The following is a 20,930-nucleotide window of genomic DNA, read 5'->3' on the forward strand; positions in this document are numbered from 1 at the left end:
TTAAGAAAGAAAATCAATCCCAAGTTTTATTGCAGCCTGGGTTATTGATGACTCCAGTGCCACAGCAACATGGTTGACTCTTGCCCTCTGAAATGGCCTAGCAAACCACTCATTGACCAAAAAGACAGCTCACCACCATCTTCTCAGGGGCAATAATAAATCTACCCTTGCCAGTGATGCCAACATTCCATCCAAAAATGGAATAAAAGATTTTCTGTGACAAAGTTCTAAAGTAGTAATGGGACTTGGACATGTGGTAGAGCTTTTAATCTTCCAGGATTGATCTAGAATTTCCAGGAATGGAAAATAACCCTCCATTCATGTGCACAACCACCAGGACATTAATATAAGTGTTTTATTTATTTGTTGTAAAAAAAGACTAGAAGTGGAAAGGTGAACAAAAGGATGTTGTTTAATTTGTTGGAGCTGTTGGGAGTAGATTGTAATGTAATATACCGGCGGGGTGGTTCAGTGGTTAGCACTGCTGCCTCACAGCGCCAGCGATCCAGGTTCAATTCCTGCCTCGGGCGACTGTCTGTGTGGAGTTTGCACATTCTCCCTGTGTCTGCGTGGGTTTCCTCCAGGTGCTCTGGTTTCCTCCCACAGTCCAAAAGATGTGCAGGTCAGGTGAATTGCCCAAGCTAAATTGCCCGTAGTGTTAGGTGCATTAGTCAGGGATAAATGTAGGGAAATGTATCTGGGTGGATCACTCTTCAGAGGATCTGTGTGGACATGGTGGGCTGAAGGGCCTATTTCCACACTGTAGGGAATCTAATCTAATCTAATAAACTCCAGGAAATAATTAAGACAAGTGTTTGCAATCACTGTCTATTGCTGGCCTGGAATACGCAAGGTAGCTGAATTGTGTGGTTGAATTGGGGAACTGCAACATTTAAATAGAAAAGCTCCAACTTGATGCTGTTCTTGGTTACAAGAATAGATGTCTTTTTACATGCTTCAGGAAGTAAGGGGTGGTTTTAATGTCCAGGAATGGCTGAGTTGGGGTCAAGTAGGTGTTAGAAATAAAGTTGGACTAGAAAATCGTTCCAACACACAATCTTTAGGTATAGCAAGTTGAATGTGAGTAACATACTCAGTGGCAGAGATGCAATCACTGGTATGGCAGGGTGGAAAATAACAGCATTTAATATCAAAGTTATGAGGAAATAAGAGAATTTTAAAATAACTTTAACTTCTGCTTGTTTTAAGTTCCAGGAGGGTCCCCTCAATGGTAGCCCTCAGCTTTAGCAGCTGTGCAGATCTCAGAGAGAGTAGCAATTCCCTGACCCCCAACCTGAATAAGACCATTACCAGTGTCTGTTTGTGATCACTTGTGAGTTAGTCAGATGAACATGCAATTAACTGTCTAGGTGGATCCACAAAAGGCGGAAATATCAATCCTGGCATACACTTGTACCAGTGCACCTTTGGAAGGAATAAGCTCCTTTCGTTAACCGTCCTCAGCAGCAGCTCTGGTTCATCTTATGGAGAACCTTAAAATCGAAAAACATAGGAGTTATATGTTATTAAGTAGCAATCTTTGCAACTACAATAAATGGTTTTCCTTTCACTTAATTATTCGTGAAATACAATCACCACATGTGCCAGAAATCTTTGTAATTATGTCACCAGCTATCTGCAAGTTTCCTATCTTTTCCTAAATTCATTTGTGGGATGTGGGCATCATTGGCTGGGTCAACATTTATTATTCATCCCAATTTGCCCTTGAGAAGGTGATGGTGAACTGCCTTCTTGAATTAGGGAGGGAGTTCCTGGATTTTCAGCCCAGCAACACTGAAGGAATAGAAAAATACTCCCAACTCAGAAAAGCTTGCAGGGGAATTTGTAGGCAGTGATGTTCCCAAGTATCTGCTGCCCTTGTCCTCGTACTTGGAAGTGGTCTTGGATTTGGAAGGTGCTGTCCAAGGACACTTGGCAAATTTCCACAGTGCATTTTGTAAATAGCACACACTGTTTCTAATGACCGTTGGTGGGGAAGATGAGAATGGTGGGGAAGATGAGAATGACTGTGGATGTGGTACCAATCATATGGGCTTCTTTGTCTTGGATGGTGTTAAATTTCATGAGTGATGTTGAGCTGTACCCGTCCAGGCAAATAGGGAGTATTTCATCACACTCCTGACTTATGCCTTTTAGATGGTGGTCATGCTGTGGTATCCCTAGCCTCTGACCAGCTCTCATAGCCATTGTACTTATAGGGCTAATCCAGTTTGGTTTTTGCTTAATCTAATCCCCAGGATGTTGATTGTGGGAGAATTCAGTGATGACAACACTACTGAATGTCAAAGGGGTGATATTTTGATTCTCTCTTGTTGGATGTGGTCATAGTTACTATGTCCTTTAGGAATCCATCAGTATAATCAGTTGTGGCACTACAAAGCCACTCTTGGTGGTGGACATTGAAGTCTGGCATCCAGAGTACAGAATGCACCATGCCACCCTTAATGCTTCCTTCAAGTGGTGTTTAACATGGAGGATCACTGATTCATTAACAGAGGGGAGGAAGGATACATGGCATCAGGTCAAACATGGGCAAGAAACCGTGAGACTCCATCAGGTCTGTAGTCAACAGTGGAGACCCTTGTGGTTGTATACCACTGTACGTTCAGGTTTGCTGGGTCTATCCTGCTAGTCAGACAGAATGTATCTAGCGATGGTGATACTGATGTCTGGCACATTGCCTGCAAGGTACAATCCTGAGAGTATGTCAGGTTTTTGCTTGACTGGTCTGAGACATTATTAATAGTTTGAGACAGGTGAGTGGCTTCCTTGGTCATTTCAGATTGCAGTTAAGAGTGAACCACGTTGTAATGAGTCTGGAATTCTGTGTGACCCAGGTCTCCGTAAACATAGCTAATTTCCTTCCCTAAGAGATATTAGTGAATCAGATGGATTTTTATGACAATAAGCAATGGTTTAATGGTCACCATTAGAGTCTTCATCAGATATTTTGCATTCAGCTTGCACGATCATCTTGAATAGGATTCCAACTGGAGTCCCAGAGCAGTATGTGGGTCTTTGGATTATGAGAGGCAAAAAAACTGCAGATGCTGGAATTCAAGGTAGATAAGCAGGAAGCTGGAAAAACACCTCTTGATGCTGCCTGCCTTGCTGTGTCTCTCTCCCTCCTGATGCTGCCTGCCTTGCTGTGTCCCTCTCCCTCCTGATGCTGCCTGCTTTGCTGAGTCCCTCTCCCTCCTAATGCTGCCTGGCTTGCTGTGTTCTTCCACCCTCCTGCTTGTCTAATCTGGATTACACTGGTCCACCAAGAATACCAGTACACCATCTCCAAATATGAGCAATTCCAGGAGTCCATTTAACTCCAGGAATACCTCTACACATATTATCTGGGCTATTTGTGGGTCTAGTTCCCATCTCCTTCTGTTCTAAGGGTCGATAAAAGGTCCACATCCGTTGGAAATTCACTTGTAACTCTACCAATGTCATCTACTGCATTCATTACACCGGTGTGGTCCCCTCTACATCGGGAAGACAGGATGCCTTCTTGCAGATCATTTCAGAGAACATCTCTGGGACACCTGCATCCACCAACCCCACTGCCCCATGGCTGAACACTTAAGCCCCCCCCACCCCCCACCCTCAACTCCATCAAGGACATGCAGGTCCTCTACCACCAAATCATTACCACCCGACGCCTGGAGGAGGTATGCCTCACGTCTCATATTCAGCCTTGGGACCCTGCAACCACACAAGGTCAAAGTGGATTTCAACAGCTTCCTCAATTCCCTTCCAACCACATTATCCCAGTTCCAAGCCTCCAACTCGGCACCGCCCTCCAGACCCATCCATCATCTCCCCCCCCCCCCCGACCTATCACCTTCTCCTTCACCTTCATCCACCTATTGCTTTCCCAGCTATCTTCCCCCCCAACAGCATCCCCCTCCCATTTATCTCTCAGCCCTGACCCACAAGCCTCATTCCTGATGAAGGGATTATGCCCAAAATGTTGATTTTCCTGCTCCTAGGATGCTGCCTGGCTGGCTGTCCTTTTCCAGTGCCACACCCTCGACTCTGATCTCCAGCATCTGCAGTCCTTACTTTCTCCTCGATAAAAAGGTGCGGGTGAGAATGTGAGCAGGAACCAATGCATTGCATGAGGATTAGACTGAGCAGCAGTGGTGGACAAACACATAGGTAGCTGAAGAAGCACATCAACAGTGAAGGATGTCTGCTGCTGAAATTCAAGTGACCACGAGAGGTGACATGGTGGAGTCTGTTTGTCAAGGTAGCAGAAAGGGAGTGAGCAACTGCACCACAAGTTATTGGTGAATCAGCGACTTTATTCACTTTTGCTGGTCTAATTGGGTTTTAAACTGCACTAAGTGTATAGGTTAAGACAGCGACAAGGAGAAATGTCTTTACCCGGAGAGTGGTGAGCCTGTGGAATTCACTGCCACATAAAAGGAGTCGAGGTCAAATACTGTATTCAAGAGCAGGCACAGTGGCTCAGTGGTTAGAATGGCTGCCTCACAGCACCAGGACCTGAGTTCAATTCCAGCCTTGGGCAACTATTTATTTGTGGAGTTTGTACATTCTCCCTGTGTCTGCATGGGTTTCATCCGACAGTCCAAAAATATGCAGATGAGGTGGATTGGCCATGCCAAATTGCCCATGATGTCCAGGGATATGCAGGTTACAGGAATGGTCTGGGTGGAATGCTCTTAAGAGTGGCAATGTGGATTTAATGGAGTGAATGATCTGCTCCCACACTGTTGGCATTCTATGAAGCAGGAGTTGGGGCTGAGAAGATTGAAGGAGATGGGGAGAAAGCAGGAAGAGGGTACGGAGTTGGATGGTCAGCCATGATTATGCTGAATGGCAGAGCAGAGTGAAAGGACTGAATGGCTAACTCCTGCTCTTATTTTCTATGTTTTTGTGTCCATATTAGGAGCTATTGCTCTTGCTGCTCATCTCTAACCATGAGTCATGACCAAGGACTGGAGTACTGCAATGTATCTTCTTTAGTCCCACTACTCTGTGAGCCAAAATGTAAAGTGAAATGGCCCACTCAGTTACCAAGATGACTAATTAGATATTATATCTATATTAAGTTTAAAATCAATAATTTAAACTAGATCCCAATATGAACTCAGAAGAAATTGCTTACAAGGTAGCTCAGTGGTTAGCACTGCTGCCTCACAGTGCCAGGGACCCAGGTTCAATCCCAGCCTCGGGCGACTGTCTGTGTGGGTTTCCTCCCATGATGTGCAGGTTAGGTGATTTGGCCATGCTAAATTGTTTAGAGATGTGTAGGTTAGGTGCATTACTCAGGGGTAAATGTAGGGGAATGGGTCTGGGTGCATTACTCTTCGTAGGTTCAATGTGGATTTGTTGGGCCAAATGTCCTGTTTCCACATTGTAGGGATTCTATGAAGCTCTTAATTCCAGATTTTTTTTGACTGAATTTGATTTGAAGCTATAGGATAGAAATGTCAGTTACTAGGAGACATTGGTTTAAGGTAAAAGGGAGAAGGTTTAAAGGAGATGTGAGAGGCAAGATTATTTTTAAACACAGAGGAGGTGAGTGCCCGGAATACCTTGCCAGAGGTGCTGGTGGTTTTGCAGGCAGATGTGTTTAAAACAGATATATAAATAGGCAGGGAATAGAGGGTCACAGACCACAGAGAAGTGAAAGGTTTTTAATTTAGCAAAACATAACATATTGGTGCAATCTTACGTGGGTCATAGGGCCTGTGCCTGTTCTTGCATCCCCAAGAGCATTAATGAGAGCCTCTGTAATTAGCTGAGAAATATTCCCATAACATCGAGCACCTGCCAAGACCTTTGTCCCTTTTTATCGGCACTTGGCTTAATTTTCAGATGCGTCTGAAAATATTGTTGCCATCTATTTTCCCCTAACCAGCTTGCATTGGCAAATAATATTAAACTATCCTCTTGCCCCCTCAGGAGAGATTGCCCATATCCTTCTGACACTTTTCACCTAGTTAGCACTGATGGAGTGATTTGGAGGTGCCGGTGTTGGACTGGGGTGTACAAAGTTAAAAATCACAGAACACCAGGTTATAGTCCAACAGGTTTAATTGGAAACACACTAGCTTTCGGAGCAACGCTCCTTCATCAGGTGCTAGTCCTGATGAAGGAGTGATGCTCTGAAAGTTAGTGTGCTTCCAATTAAACCTGTTGGACTATAGCCTGGTGTTGTGTGATTTTAAACTTCACTTAAGGGGATTACATAACCTCACACCAGCAGGTGGAAATTCCCAGGAATGTTTTTTTTGCCAGGGCAGGAATTCCCAGGAGGTGATTATGATCCTGACATTAATGTCAGGGCGAGTTCTGAGGGTTTTGTGGACAAGACCACTCCCCCTCCAAAGCCAGAAGTAAAATCCTTGGCTCGTACACTCCCGTTGTAACCTGAAGCAACACACATATTGATTCTCAGGTTCCTGAGCTGTGAGGTTAATGTTATCTGAGACTGGAGACAGTCAGATTGGGATTATGTTCTGGTTTAAATTACAGTGTACTCTGAAGAGACTGCTCCAGCAATGACTGCCCCCCAACTTCAACCCATCACGATTTTAACAATAACTCCCAACGACAGGGTTAACGCATCCACATTAACGCATTAACCTTCCCCTCCCCCCCCAATACTGCTCAAGTCCACTGTAGAAAATCTGTTGGTTTGGATTTAACTAGTTTAACGCCACCTCTAAAATCCACTAGCAGACAGGGCAATGCTGTTACCTTTAAAAACAAACACCTTCAACTCTCTATTGACCAGAGAACAAATAAAGATTCGCTGTGGGGTTTAACCAAGGCGCGAGTTAACCGGAGCGTCAGAAACAGTGGGAGATTTCTAAAAGGGAAACTGAATTCCATTAAAACCTAACTTCTACTCGTGACTCGAGTTGCACAAAGAAATTTCAGGCAAAATAGCAATCTGAGGAGAACTCCATTTTCCTAACGGTGGCTGAAATACTGCTCAGAGACACAAAAACAAACCGCAGGCGCTGGAATCCGAAATAGACAGGCTGGAAGAACACCACAGTAAGCCAGGCAGGTTCAGGGGCTGGAGAAGTCGACGTTTCGGGTGTAACCCTTCCTCAGGACAGTCCGGGACAAGGGTTACACCCGAAATGCCGACCTCCTGATCCTCCCTGACTTACTGCGTTGTTCTTCCAGCCTCCTGCCTGAAATAATGATCAGGCTCTGATACTCCACCCAAAAAACCCCTAAATTTTCAAAAAATACATCCTCTCAGAGGAACGGTTAAAAATCACAGCAGAAACTCGTTTAGCTTACCTTGCATAAGTTACAGACTTACCGCAAAGACCACTTCAACCAGCTCTGCTGTTATTTCCCTCTGTCTCCCTCTCTCTCTTTTCTCTCAGTTTCATTTCCCTTTACCAGGAATCACATGACTTGGTGCAGTTTCGTTTCTCTCAAGAGTTTTGATTTCCTGGACAGATCTGTCGTCACCCATCCCAACATCCAGCACTGAATTCAGAATCTGTGCCATGAACTCTCAGTGAACTTGGGTGAAAATCCTGCGACTCCCCCCTAAATCCTTAACGACTTTGTGGGTCGATCCACCACACGTTGACTGCAGTTGATCAAGAAGGCAGCTAGCTCACCACCACCTTCTCAAGGGCAACTAGGGATGGGCAATAAATGCTGGCCCAGCCAGTGACACCCAAGTTGTCAGGAGTGAACAATAGAAAAATCCAGAAACCCAGCAAATCATTTTTTACACAAATACTAAATATATTGCAATGGATAGATGAAGGAAATCCATGTGGCTACAAATTTTAACCCTTTTCAAACCACGTGCCACCTTAGGGAAGATATTAAGATGCTAACAGTGGTAGATAAGATATTGACAAGGACAGTATTTTGTTTTTATATACTCATGGCACCTGAGTATCATCGAGGCCAGCATTTATTTCCCACCCCTAATTGCCATGGTGATGGTGGTCTGTGGCAGTATTATAGGTGCACTCCCCAGACCACCAGGATATAGGACACTTTCAGGATTTTGGCCCAGCAACAGGGAAAGAAAGGCGATACATTTCCACATCAGGATCATGAGTGACTCAAAGGGGAACTTGCAGATGGTGGTGTTCCCAGTATCTTCTGCCCTTGTCCTTCTGGTCATGGAGGACATAGGTTTGGATGCTAATGTTGAAAGATATATATAAAATAGTGTAGAGGCAGGAACCTTCAAAATATATAAGTATTTAGACAAATACTCGAAATACCTTGGCATACAAATGGTCCAGTGCTGGAAAATGGCATGATGGATATCTGATGACTGGCACGGACATGATGAGCTGAAGGGCCTCTTTCCATACTGGAAAAAGTCAACTTTATGAGTGTCGAGGATAGTTATTATGGGAATGTTAATGGTAACCCAGACATCCTGGCTATTACTCTCAAAGACATGAGTTCAAATCCAGCACAGTCAATCATAAAGCATGGAATTAAAAGCTAATGGCAGCCAGTTCCGTGAATCAGATTTGTTAATATTTGTCTGGTTCACTAACGTCCTGCAGGAGATGAGGGTGAGATTCTTCAATCCTTTCCAGGTCTGTTCCAAATGTGACTCCTGGTCCAAGATATATATACGTAGTCACTATGTACAATATTCACCACCTCTTCTGACAGCACCTTCCAAATGTATCAGATCCACCAGCTGGTAGGAGCTGTGGGAATGTTGCACATTTCTCTCTAAGTCACACACAAACCTGGTACTTTGGGGGTTCAGAAGGCTGCAGCTCCCTAAGTCCCATGTGAGCTGCAACAGTTCAAGAAAATGATTCATCACCACTACCTGAAGGGAAATTGGGGACGTGCAACAGATGCAGGCAAGCTTGGAAGAATGAAGGATTAAAATTGGTAAAAAAAAAGGAAGGATTGAAATGAGCCTAATTGGATAGAAATTTCAAAAAGCTATTAAATATCTGACAGTGTGAATGTTTTCCCCATTTACTGATAAACAGATTTGTTTTTTAAAATAATGGAGTTAATTTTGACTTTAAGTAATGGTGCAAAATTAGCATTGAGATGTTTGTTATAGACCCTCTGCAATCTTCAATTCCATCAAAGTAAAATAGAGATCTGTAACAGGTAATTGATTCAATATCTTTCATATTATATAATCAGTGCCAAGTCAAAGGCAATAGTCTACTGCTATTATTGTTGGACTGTTAATCCAGAGACCCAGGTAACGTTCTAGGGACGCCAATTTGAATTCCACCACAACAGATGGTGGAATTTGAATTCAATAAAAGTCTGGAATGAAGACCATGAATTGATATTTGGGAGGAAACCAGTCTAGTTCACTACAGTCATAGAGATGTACAGCATGGAAACAGACCCTTCAGTCCAACCCATCCATGCCGATCAGATATCTCAACCCAATCTAGTCCCACCTGCCAGCACCCAGCCCATATCCCTCCAAACCCTTCCTATTAATATACCCATCCAAATGCCTTTAAATGTTGCAATTGTACCAGCCTCCACCACATCCTCTGGCAGCTCATTCCATACATGTACCACCTCTGTGTGAAAAAGTTGCCACGTAGGTCTCTTTCGTATCTTTCCCCTCTCACTCTAAACCTATGCCTTCTAGTTCTGGACTCCCCGACCCCAGGGAAAAGTTTGTCTATTTATCCTATCCATACCCCTCATCATTTTGTAAACCTCTATAAGGCCACCCCTCAGCCTCCGATGCTCCAGGGAAAATAGCTCCAGCCTGTTCAGCCTCTGCTCAAATCCTCCAACCCTGGCAACATCTTTGTAAATCTTTTCTGAACCCTTTCAAGGAGCACAACATCTTTCCGATAGGAAGGAGACCAAAATTGCATGCAATATTCCAACAGTGGCCTAATCAATATCCTGTACAGCCGCAACATGACCTCCCTACTCCTGTATTCAATACTCTGACCAATAAAGGAAAGCATAGCAAATGCCTTCTTCACTATCCTATCTACCTGCGACTCCACTTTCAAGGAGCTATGAACCTGCACTCCAAGGTCTCTTTGTTCAGCAACACTTTCTAGAACCTTACAATTAAGTGTATAAGTCCTGCTAAGATTTGCTTTCCCAAAATGCAGCACTTCGCATTTATCTGAATTAAACTGCACCTGCCACTTGTCAGCCCATTGGCCAATTTGGTCAAGATCCAGTTGTAATCTGTTGTAATCTAATGTCCTATAGAGAAGGAAACTGCCTTCCTTACCTGGTCTGAATTATGTGTGACTCCAAACCCACAGCAATGTGGCTGATTCTTAACTGCATCTGGGCAATAAAGCTGGCCCTTATCTCATGAATGAATAAGTAAAATAAAATTATCCTCAGTGTGCTTGCCCATCAAAGGGGAGGGGATGAATTGTTCAAGGAAACTTGGGTTCCAGAGTATGTAGATCCAAATAAGTGCCGCGCAGTTCTGCACATATCAGCACAGGAATTATACCAGCAATGCATTCTTGAAAAAAGATTTGGAATGGGAATCACTGTAATAAAGGAGAGAGAAAAATTGACCCACTGTAGTTTACAAACTGTGCAGTTGACTGTTTGTAAAACATTACAGGCACAGATAAGGTGAATAGCAAGGATCTTGCCCCTACAGTTGGAGAGTTCAAGACTAGGGAGCATATTTTTAAGGTGAGCAGAGAAAGATTTAAAAAGGACATGAGGGACAATTTTTTTACACAGAGCATGTTACGTGGAGGCAGGAGGATAGCAGAGGAGAGAGAGGTGGAAGGGTGGGCCAGGGCAATGGGGGAAATGGAGTACAAGGCAGCAAAGGGAGTGAAGATTGGAAGAGCTAAGAGTATAGAGGTCAGGGAGGTGAGTGAGAGAGGACAGGGCAGTGAGGGATGCGGAGGAAGCGACAACAAATTCACAAGTTTCCAGTTCCAGTGTAATGAAGGCATACAAGGATGATAGCAATGACATCGACTTCCTGTTCAAGTGGGTTGCCAGGAGACACACTGCTAATACAATTCTTCTAGACCTTCTCTCAAAGCTATTTGTGGCAGCTTGCAATGCACAAATTAGCTGCCACATTGCCTATATCATGTTTCAATAAACTCTGCATTTGCTGTAAAGGAAGTCATGATGCTATATTAATGCAAGTGCTTATTTTCCTTCACATTCATCTTAAAATCTGTCTGCCAGTAAGTGAGCAAATAGTTATTTGTAAGAAACTGCAGCGTTCCTTTAATAAAATAGAAATTTATGCAGAATAGTTTGTTGATGGGTGGAGACATGTCAGATAGACTTCATAATGTCTGTTAGCTTCCTGTTTTGGGGCTCAGATTGATCAGGTACTCTATCGAGGGTGCACAGGTATGTTACACTTCACTTTTTTTACATTCTGTTAACTATTTGCTCTGTTGGTTTACACACAATGCAATTATTTATCTATCAAATGTTGCAGTGTATCTATTATGTCTACTTCTTTATTTCTTCCCCATAAGTTTTGAAAAGTAATTGTTGCCCTTTTTAATGTTACAAATCAAGAAGGCATAACTTTGAGACAAACCTGAAGCCCATCGGCATTGACACAAAACTGATTCAGGGATAGAAAGCAGACTATAACAGTAATTTGTCTTTCAGATGAAATGTGAGAACAAGGCTCCCTGTACCTGATCAAGTAAATGTGAAAGATCTTATAGCACCACTTAGAGTCATAGAGTCATAGAGATGTACAGCAAGGAAACAGACCTTTTGGTCCCACTTGTCCATGCCGACCAGACATCCCAACCTAATCTTGTCCCGCTTGCCCATATCCCTCCAAACCCTTCCTAATCATATGCCCATCCAGATGCCTTTTAAATGTTGCAATTGTACTAGCCGTCACCACTTCCTCAGGCAGTTCATTCCATACGCACACCACCCTCTGTGTGAAAAAGTTGCCTCTTAGGTCTCTTTTATATCTTTCCCTCCTCACTCTAAACCTATGCCCTCTAGTTCTCCAGTCATTAAAGTTCTGAAATCTACAATATCACAGAGGACAGGTGCAGTGTGGGTCAGATATTTCTCTTCATATTGTGATATTAATGCATCTAACCTCCAGTCTCAGCAATCACCATTTATGTTAACCGACATTTTGATGTGACAGATTTGAAGAAACTTTATTAATTCATGTGAAATGTTGTGACTTAATGAAAGAAGGCCACCTCAATCACAACAACAGCAACAACAACAACATGTTGTTGAACTGAGAAATAGCACTGAATAGATTCAGCGGCCAGTGATCATCCTTGGCTCATTGGCAGCATTCTCATCTGTGTTCAAAGCATATGGGCTTTGAAAGAAGAGCAGAATAGTTATTCCCAAGGTCATGACCATTATCTATCCCTCAATGAACATCACAAAAACAAATTATCTTGTTAACCTCAGCCACATTAATGAAAATGGTGGCAGCTGACAGATGTTAGTCAGACAACCAGAGAGAACACAGGGAGATATACAGCAGTGCTCTCCAGGAGTTTGTACTAGGATAATTGCTCTTTCTATTCATATTGATAAGTTGAGGTGAGTTTAAGGGTCAATATTTAAGTTTGTGGATGGCACAAAATTCAGAAATTTACTAAACAAAGAGGAGAATAGGATCAGAGTTCAGGAGGACACTGACAGACCAGTTGAATGGGTAGATATATGACAGACAAAATTGAATTCAGCAAAGGTCATTAATGAATGACAATATTGGCCTGGCATGTTAATAGAGTAATACAGATGTACATCACGCAAACAGACCCTTTGGTCCAACTCGTCCATGTCGACCAGACATCCGAATTCAATCTAGTCCCATTTGCCAGCATTTGGCCCCTATCCCTCAAAACCTTTCCCAAATGGAATTCCCTCCCTAATGGCATTGAGGGTCAACCTTCAACAGGTGGGCTGCAGCAGTTCAAGAAAGCAGCTCACCACCACCTTCTCAAGGGCAACTAGGAACATGCAATAACTTCTAGCCAGCCAGCCAAGCCCACATTCCCTCAAAACAAATAAATTAAAAAATTCATATACCCATCCAGAGTCTTTTTATATGTCGTAAGTGTCCTAGCCTCCACCACTTCCTCTGGCAGCTCATTCCATACACACACTACCCTCTGCGTGAGAAAGTTGCCCTTAGGTTGCTTTCAAATATTTCCCTCTCACCTTAAATCTATGCCCTCTAGTTTTGGACTCCCCTAGCCCTGGGGAAAGGACCTTGGCTATTCACTCTATCCATACCCCTTATGATTTTATAAACCTCTATGAGGTCAACTCTCAGACACCAATGCTCCAGGGAAAATAGCTCCAACTTATTCAGCCACTCCCTATAGATCAAATCCTCCAGCCCTGACAACATGCTGGAAAATCTTTTCTGAACCCTTACAGGTTTCACAACATCCTAATTAAGAGACCGATATACATTTCATTGCAAAGGATGGTTGGTTGACTTGTCAAGAATGTGATGTCAAATCATGCTAACAGCGTTGGTTCAGTTCCCTTTCGGGCTGACTTGGGACGTTACCTCCTGGCCCTGTCCCTGAAAGTGGGAAACTATCACTGACAGAAGGAAAGCACAACATGATGCACCAGCGGGCAATGAGTCAGGGGTCAATGTTCAGGCAGAACGCATATAATCAGTTAATGCAACATTGCTGTTCTTGCCCTTCACCCTTTATTTGAGGAAAGGATGAATGTTTTTACCTTGGTAGTGTTTGCTTTAGTCCTGACCACACAGCGCGTCAGCAGGTTTCCTCACAAAATACTGTCGGCAAGCACCCAAGGGGGTGGTCCACTCGACCAGGTGAACTTCATTAACTTCAAATCCCTTCAAAAGAAATCCATACTGTGTTGGGAATCTATATATTGTGCTGCGAAATTTAGTTGACCTTGGTTGAGAGTGTACATATCTCATTATTACCATTGACATTGTCTTCAAAATCGGGAGAGATGTATGAAAGCCTGTTGAACAAGTATGATTTGTTTTGTATTTTTGGCCAAACTCTCTGTAAGAGGTGATTTGCGCACAGTTTTTGAATCTTCAGCATGCCATCTAAGTCATACTTGCTGCTCATGACAGGAGTGGAGAAGTGCAAGTACCTCTGCAGGATGTCAGTTCAGTATTTCAAGCTGGGATCGTGGGAATCTGAGCAGAATCCATTGGACGCAGAAGCAGGATAACGGGGCAGAATGTCAGTCACCCTGTGCCCCTAGGTGGTAAGAAGGGGTGGGCAGGTGGGGGTGAGGGGGGGGGTGTAAACTTAGATGGGATGCCATGGGCACCCTTCCTGGCACCTAGTCACATGACCATTTAATGTGAGGCAGTGAAGCAGGCAACAGACAATAGTAGTAGGAGTATGCCATTCAGCCCTTCTAGCCAGCACCACCATTCATTATGATCATGGCTGATCATCCTCAATCAGTATCCTGTTCCTGCCTTATCCCCATAACCCTTGATTCCACTATCTTTAAGAGCACTATCTATCACTTTCTTGAAAGTATCCAGAGACTTGGCCTCCACTACCTTCTGGGGCAGAACATTCCATATATCCACCACTCTCTGGGTGAAGAAGTTTCTCCTCAACTCTGTTCTAAATGGCCTCCCCCTTATTTTGAAACTGTGTCCTCTGGTTTTGGACTCACCCATCAGCAGAAACATGCTTCCTGCCTCCAGAGTGTCCAATCCTTTTATAATCCTATACATCTCAATCAGATCCCCTCTCTTCCTTCTAGACTCAAGTGTATACAAGCCCAATCACTCCAATCTTTCAACATATGATAGTCCCACCATTCCGGGAATTTACCTCGTGAACCTACGCTTAACTCCCTCAATAGTCAGAATGTCCTTCCTCAGATTTGGAAACCAAAACTGCACAGAATACTCCAGGTGCGGCCTCACCAGGGCCCTGTACAGCTGCAGAAGGACCTTTTTGCTCCTACACTCAATTCCTCTTGTTATGAAGGCCAGCATGCCATTAGCTTTCTTCACTGCCCACTGTACCTGCATGATTGCCTTCATTGATTGATGTACAAGAACACCTAGATCTTATTGTACTTCCCCTTTACCTAACTTGACTCCACTTAGATAGTAATCTGACTTCCTGTTCTTGTCACCAAAGTGGATAACCAGACATTTATCCACATTAAACTGCATCTGCCTTGCATCCGTCCACTCACTTAGCCTGTCCAAGTCATCCTTTATTCTCATAACATCTTCTTCACATTTCACCCTGCCACTCAGCTTTGTGTCATCAGCAAATTTGCTAATATTACTTTTAAGACCTTCATTTATATCATTAATGCATATTGTAAACAGCTGCGATCCCAGCACAAAACCTTGTAGTACCCCACTGGTCACCACCTGCCATTCCGAAAGGGACCCGTTTATCACTACTTTTTGCTTCCTATCAGTCGACCAATTTTGAATCCAAGTCAGTACTTTGCCCACAATACCATGTGCCCTAATTTTGCTCATTAATCTCCTATGCGGGACCTTATCAAAGGCTTTCTAAAAGTCCAGGTACACTATATCCACTGGCTCTCCCTTGTCCATCTTCATAGTAATATCCTCAAAAAATTCCAGAAGATTAGTCAAGCACAATTTCCCCTTCATAAATCCATGCTGACTCTGACCTATCCTGTTACTGCTATCCAAATGAGTCACAATTTCATCTTTTATAATTGACAGTGAATGGTCCACCTGTTTTTAGTCCATTGGAAGTCCACAAGTGGATGTGTTTGTGGCAGTTTGTCATAAGGAGGAGTGATTTAGGGTTGAAACCAGCCGGGTTCCACTTGGTGCCATTAGTAATGGAGGGATGGGATGCGTCCTTTTCAGACTCCACTGTGTGCATTGGTTACTCCCCAGTACCCCGCCCCATCTATTCCTGCTCACCCCGGGGTTTCCCAGTTTCAGCAGTGCCACCCATTCCAGTGCTCTTGCCAAGACTTGCATGCTGACAATCATCTGGTTGGCCATTGTTTCTTGGAGGCACAACTTCCCCTCAAGAGGGTGCCAAATTCTTACTCTGAGCCAGTTCATTGCTCAATTGGATGATAAATGGCTTCTGGAAACTTACCAGAGCAGTATTGAGCCCTCCATCCTCTGTCTTTTTGCTATCTGAGTGTGAGGTGAGGGCAAATGACTCAGCAAGATATATAATATTGCCCAACAAAGTCAATAGTGTATGTTTCCCACTGGACATCAACCCAGTCCAATACCTAGAGAACACTATTTTACTCTCACTGTAGACGATCTCTATCTTCCAACTCAAAGTTGAAACCAAAGTTTCTCTCCCCCAAATAGACTATAGGCAGAAAAAAACTCTTGTGTCATTTATCATGGCCTTGGTTTCAAGTTTATGGTCAACCATGGAGCATGGGTACCTGCTAAGGACCTGAAGAACATCTCACTGAGGGATCTAATGATTTCCTTCGTAAGAATACCAGCTCCAGCCCTGTGCAGTGTTACTGTAATTAATTGTGTCATTTAGTTTATATACTGGGACTTTCCCAACATGCAACAGAAGAACTATAGTCAAGCTGTCAGCAGCCAATCACATTGCAGGAATTCACAGACAGGAATCAAACAGCAATAATATGAAAATCTCTTCTGACATTTTTAAAAATCAAATCTGAACAATCTATAATTTTTAGGGGTCAGGTGTCTGCCAGGAATGTGGTGGAGGAAATTAGATTAGACTTACAGTGTGGAAACAGGCCCTTCGGCCCAACAAGTCCACACCGACCCGCCGAAGCGAAACCCACCCATACCCTTACATTTACCCCTTACCTAACACTACGGGCAATTTAGCATGGCCAATTCACCTGACCCGCACATCTTTGGACTGTGGGAGGAAACCGGAGCACCCGGAGGAAACCCACGCTGACACGGGGAGAACGTGCAAACTCCACACAGTCAGTCGCCTGAGTCAGGAATTGAACCCGGGTCTCAGGCGCTGTGAGGCAGCAGTGCTAACCACTGTGCCACCGTGCCGCCCACAAATGTTGCAGTTCTCACTGATATTAATACCAATTCTAATGAGTCCACAGTGTATCCACTGCACAGACTTTTTTTATATATTTCAAAAACATACTTTATTCATAAAATAATTTGACAGTCTATACAGTTGGTCATGCCATACATACGTAAACATTTACATACAGAGATCAGAATTTATCATTTTTATATACAGGTCTGTACGTTTATCAATCATATGCCCATATATTTAGCTGGGGCGTCAGCAGAGCCCAAATGACTGCATGGACTCCCTGTTCTTCTTAGGCAGGTAGATGTTACATGGTGGTCTTTCCCCACCACGCCTTGGTGGCAGCTGCCCCAAGCTTCTGTGCGACCCTCAGCACGTAGTCCTGGACCTTGGAATGTCCCAGTCTGCAACACTCAGTCGGGGTCAACTCCTCCAGCTGGAAGATCAACAGGTTTCGGACCGCCCAGAGAGCGTCCTTCACTGAGTTGATGATCCTCCAGGCACAGTTGATGTTCGTCTCGGTATGCGTCCCAGGGAACAGACCATAGAGCACGGAGTCCCGCGTCACGGCGTTGCTCAGACGAACCTCGACAAACATCACTGCATTCCTCTGCAGACTTCTTCTGCGTAGGCACATTCCAGAAGGAGGTGTGTGACAGTCTCGTGCCCCCCACCCCCCACCCCACCACAGCGGCTTCGAGGGCAGTGTGCGGTGCGGCAGAGTCCGGGTGTGTATAAAGGATCTCACACGCAGAGCCCTTCTCATGTCTTGGTGCTTGTTGGAAAGTTCTGGCGATGAGGCATTCTGCCAAATGGCTTTGACAGTCTGCTCAGGGAACCCCTTGATAGCATCCGCCCTCTCCTTTTCCCGAAGGGTCTCAAGGACATAACATGCCGACCACTTCCTGATGGACTTGTGGTCAAAGGTGTTTTTCTTCATAAACTTCTCCACAAAGGACAGGTGATACGGAACGGTCCACCTACTCAGAGCGTTCTGCGGCAGCGAGGTTAGGCCCATCCTTCACAACACCGAGGACAAGAAGGACCTCAGTACGTAGTGACACTTGGTGTTTGCGTACCGGGGATCCAAGCACAGCTTGATGCAGCCACACACAAAGATGGCCATTAGGGTGAGGGTGGCATTTGGGTGTATTATTTCCCCCGTTGCCCAGATCTTTGTACAGCGAGTCCCTTCGGACCCGGTCCATCTTTGACCTCCATTTAAATTGGAAGATGGCCCGGGTGACTGCAGCAGCACAGGTTCTGGGAATAGGCCAGACATGTGCCACGTATAACAGCAATGACAGTGCCTCACTCTTGATGACCAGGTTTTATCCCACAATGGAGAGCGACCGTAGCTTCCATCTGCCCAGTTTCTGCCTCACTTTGCTGATTTGCTCCTCCCAAGACTTGGCGCACGCCCCAGCCCCCCCGAACCAAATACCCAGCACCTTCAGGTGGTCGGTCCTGACGGTGAAGGGGATTGAGGATTGGTCAGCGCAGTTCCCAAAGAGCATGGCCTCGCTCTTGCCTCGGTTTACCTTGGCCCCCAAGGCCCGTTCGAACTGGTCACATATGCACATGAGTCTGCGCACGGACAGCGGATCCGAGCAGAAAACAGCGACGTCATCCATGTACAGGGAGGAATGTGGTGGAGGAAATGTTGCAGTTCTTACTGATATTAATGAAATGCCAATTCTAATGAGTCCACAGTGTACCCACTGCACAGACACTTCCAGAAGCTCACACATGTTTTCAAAGCACTCTCGTCTGTGACTGAATTCCACCTACAACACCCTCCAAATGCAAATACTCTACAGAAGAAGGTTAGTGAACAATCAAAGTCACCCTATACCGTCTCGACAGATATTTTATTTTTTCACGGCACATTTTGAAATGTCATGATGTTCCAAAGTGCTTTATGACTAGCAATAAGCAATTTACATGTAACAAATCCTCAGCCAATAGCAATGCTGTTTGAGAGAGAAACCTCATTCAGCATGTCAGGAGGACCTTCATGCCCTTCTTTAACTAGTAACATAGGATCCTTTAACCATCCATTTAACCAGTTGCCTAGTTAAGGCAGCAATGAAGCTCACTGCCCTGCAATAGTGTCAAGCCAGCTTTGGTAAAGTTACACTGTTGAGGTGCTGAGCATCAGTGGACCATGGTGACACTAAAGATATTCACAAAAGATTTTCCCTTCAAAAGATCACAGTACAAAATGAGGAAGCCAATTCATAATTCATCCTTATGCTGGAGCTCTGACTGACAAACTATAAATTAAGAATCTTCATGTTAATCTGCAGTCAGTTCACTGCAAGCCCCCTTACCCCCTACAATTCCTCAAAGCCTGTTCTATAATAAGTGCTAAAAGAGCTTATTTGGCCCATTGTGCGATTCCCATTTCTTTGAAAGAACCTTCCAACTAGTCCAAGCCCCAGTCCCTAAATCTTTCCTTTGTCTGTTCAAGTATGTATCCAATTCCTTTCATAGGATTTGTCGGGATTTCTGGATGGATGAATGAAGGTGAGTCTCATAGCCTTTCTCCCTTCTAATTATCCTTGAGACAATTACTTCTCCATGAGAGTAGTACAGAAAGGTAAAGTGCAGTAACACACATGCATGTGTCCTTCCCAGCAACATTGCAATATGGAACTACGCTTTATTTAATTTGCAACATCAAAGGCAGTCATATCACACTCGCTCCAACAAGGTCTTTATTCGAAAATGATGATGGCCTCCTTTGACTCTATGATTTATTTCATCCAAAGAAAGTCAATTTTGTTGAGTGAAACAGTCTCTGGGTTTTCGTGGTTCCAGATTTCATTTTTACCTCATCTTTGTTTCTGCACTATATTAACTAATATTCATCTACATTTTCATTCGTGTGCAGAGGTTTTGCTCAAAACCAATTTCCAGTGAAAAGAAAGCACAGAAGAAGATCTAATCTCTCATCCCAGCCTACACGACAAGGCAGCCAGCAGAAAATAACAACGCTGGTGCCCACTGTACAAAATTGTATCCAGGTTCATAGTACATGTACTCTCAAAGAACCCCTACCTGTGACTGAAATGGGCCTTCAACACTCTCCAGAAAGGGATACTCCTACAGAAGAAGGTTAGTTATGGGTTAGTGATCATTCTCTGGGTAAAGAAAGAAATGTTTTCATTTATATTGCATATTTTCCAACTTCAGAATGTCCCAAAGTTTTGTACAGTCAATAATGGACATTTGAAATGCAGCCATTGTTGAACTGCAACATTCAAATCGATGTTTCGGGCAGGAGCCCTTCATCAGGAACTAAGAGATGTGACCAGCAGTACAATGTTCACGAACATGGGCTAAGGAACCATCTCAATGATGTAACCATGATGCACATGTTACCAGCTATCAGGAACAAGAGCGAAATGACAGACGACAGAAGAAATAGGTGCAATAGAAATAAGAGTTCATCCACAATTTCCTCCTGCTATGAATGACATGCAAATCCAGGATTTACAGTGTGTGTCCCTGGATTCTTGCCCTAACCGCATTCTAAGACCAGTGAACACTTAATTGCTTACTTTGCATAAATTAAGATGATGTTACGGTACTGTCAGATGAAAAATTATAATCTGTTGCTGATTTCTTTTTGAAGGAAACTTATCCCAGAAAACTTTTTCTTGAAGTGTTCATTGCACATGTCAAAATTCAGGAAACTAGTGACAAGGTAGAATCCGAGAGAGGTGTCCAAAAGCTTAATCAAAAATGAAGGACAAAGGAGCGTCCAGAAGGAGCAGATGGAAGTAGAGATAGAGGCTACAGGGAGAGAACTCCAGAGCTTCCATTTGATTTAAAAATATCAGATAAGAAATAGAGGACTTGCATAGCAATAGTCAAAACTTTGTTCCCCTTAGAAATATTTCTATCATTTTGGACTTTACTAAAGGGGTTTAT

At 43.9% G+C, this 20,930-nt stretch overlaps 1 protein-coding gene across 6 annotated transcripts in view; it reads right to left on the reverse strand.

The window, feature by feature from the left end:
• Positions 1-7,406, reverse strand: part of LOC132821183 (interferon-induced GTP-binding protein Mx3-like) — a 46,485-nt gene extending 39,079 nt beyond the window's left edge. Inside the window, exons 1-2 of one of the 6 annotated variants that reach the window (XM_060833821.1) lie at positions 7,328-7,406; positions 1,426-1,493 (exon numbers count right to left, since the gene is read on the reverse strand). The gene's annotated coding sequence lies outside the window, so the exon portion shown is untranslated. Of the gene's footprint in view, positions 1-1,311; positions 1,494-7,305 lie in introns of all 6 variants that reach the window. The other 5 variants (XM_060833819.1, XM_060833822.1, XM_060833820.1 and 2 more) reach the window with 5 other exon arrangements.
• Positions 7,407-20,930: the final 13,524 nt, after the last annotated feature.

Source organism: Hemiscyllium ocellatum, chromosome 12 (genome assembly GCF_020745735.1).
Source record: "Hemiscyllium ocellatum isolate sHemOce1 chromosome 12, sHemOce1.pat.X.cur, whole genome shotgun sequence".
NCBI lineage: Eukaryota > Metazoa > Chordata > Chondrichthyes > Orectolobiformes > Hemiscylliidae > Hemiscyllium > Hemiscyllium ocellatum.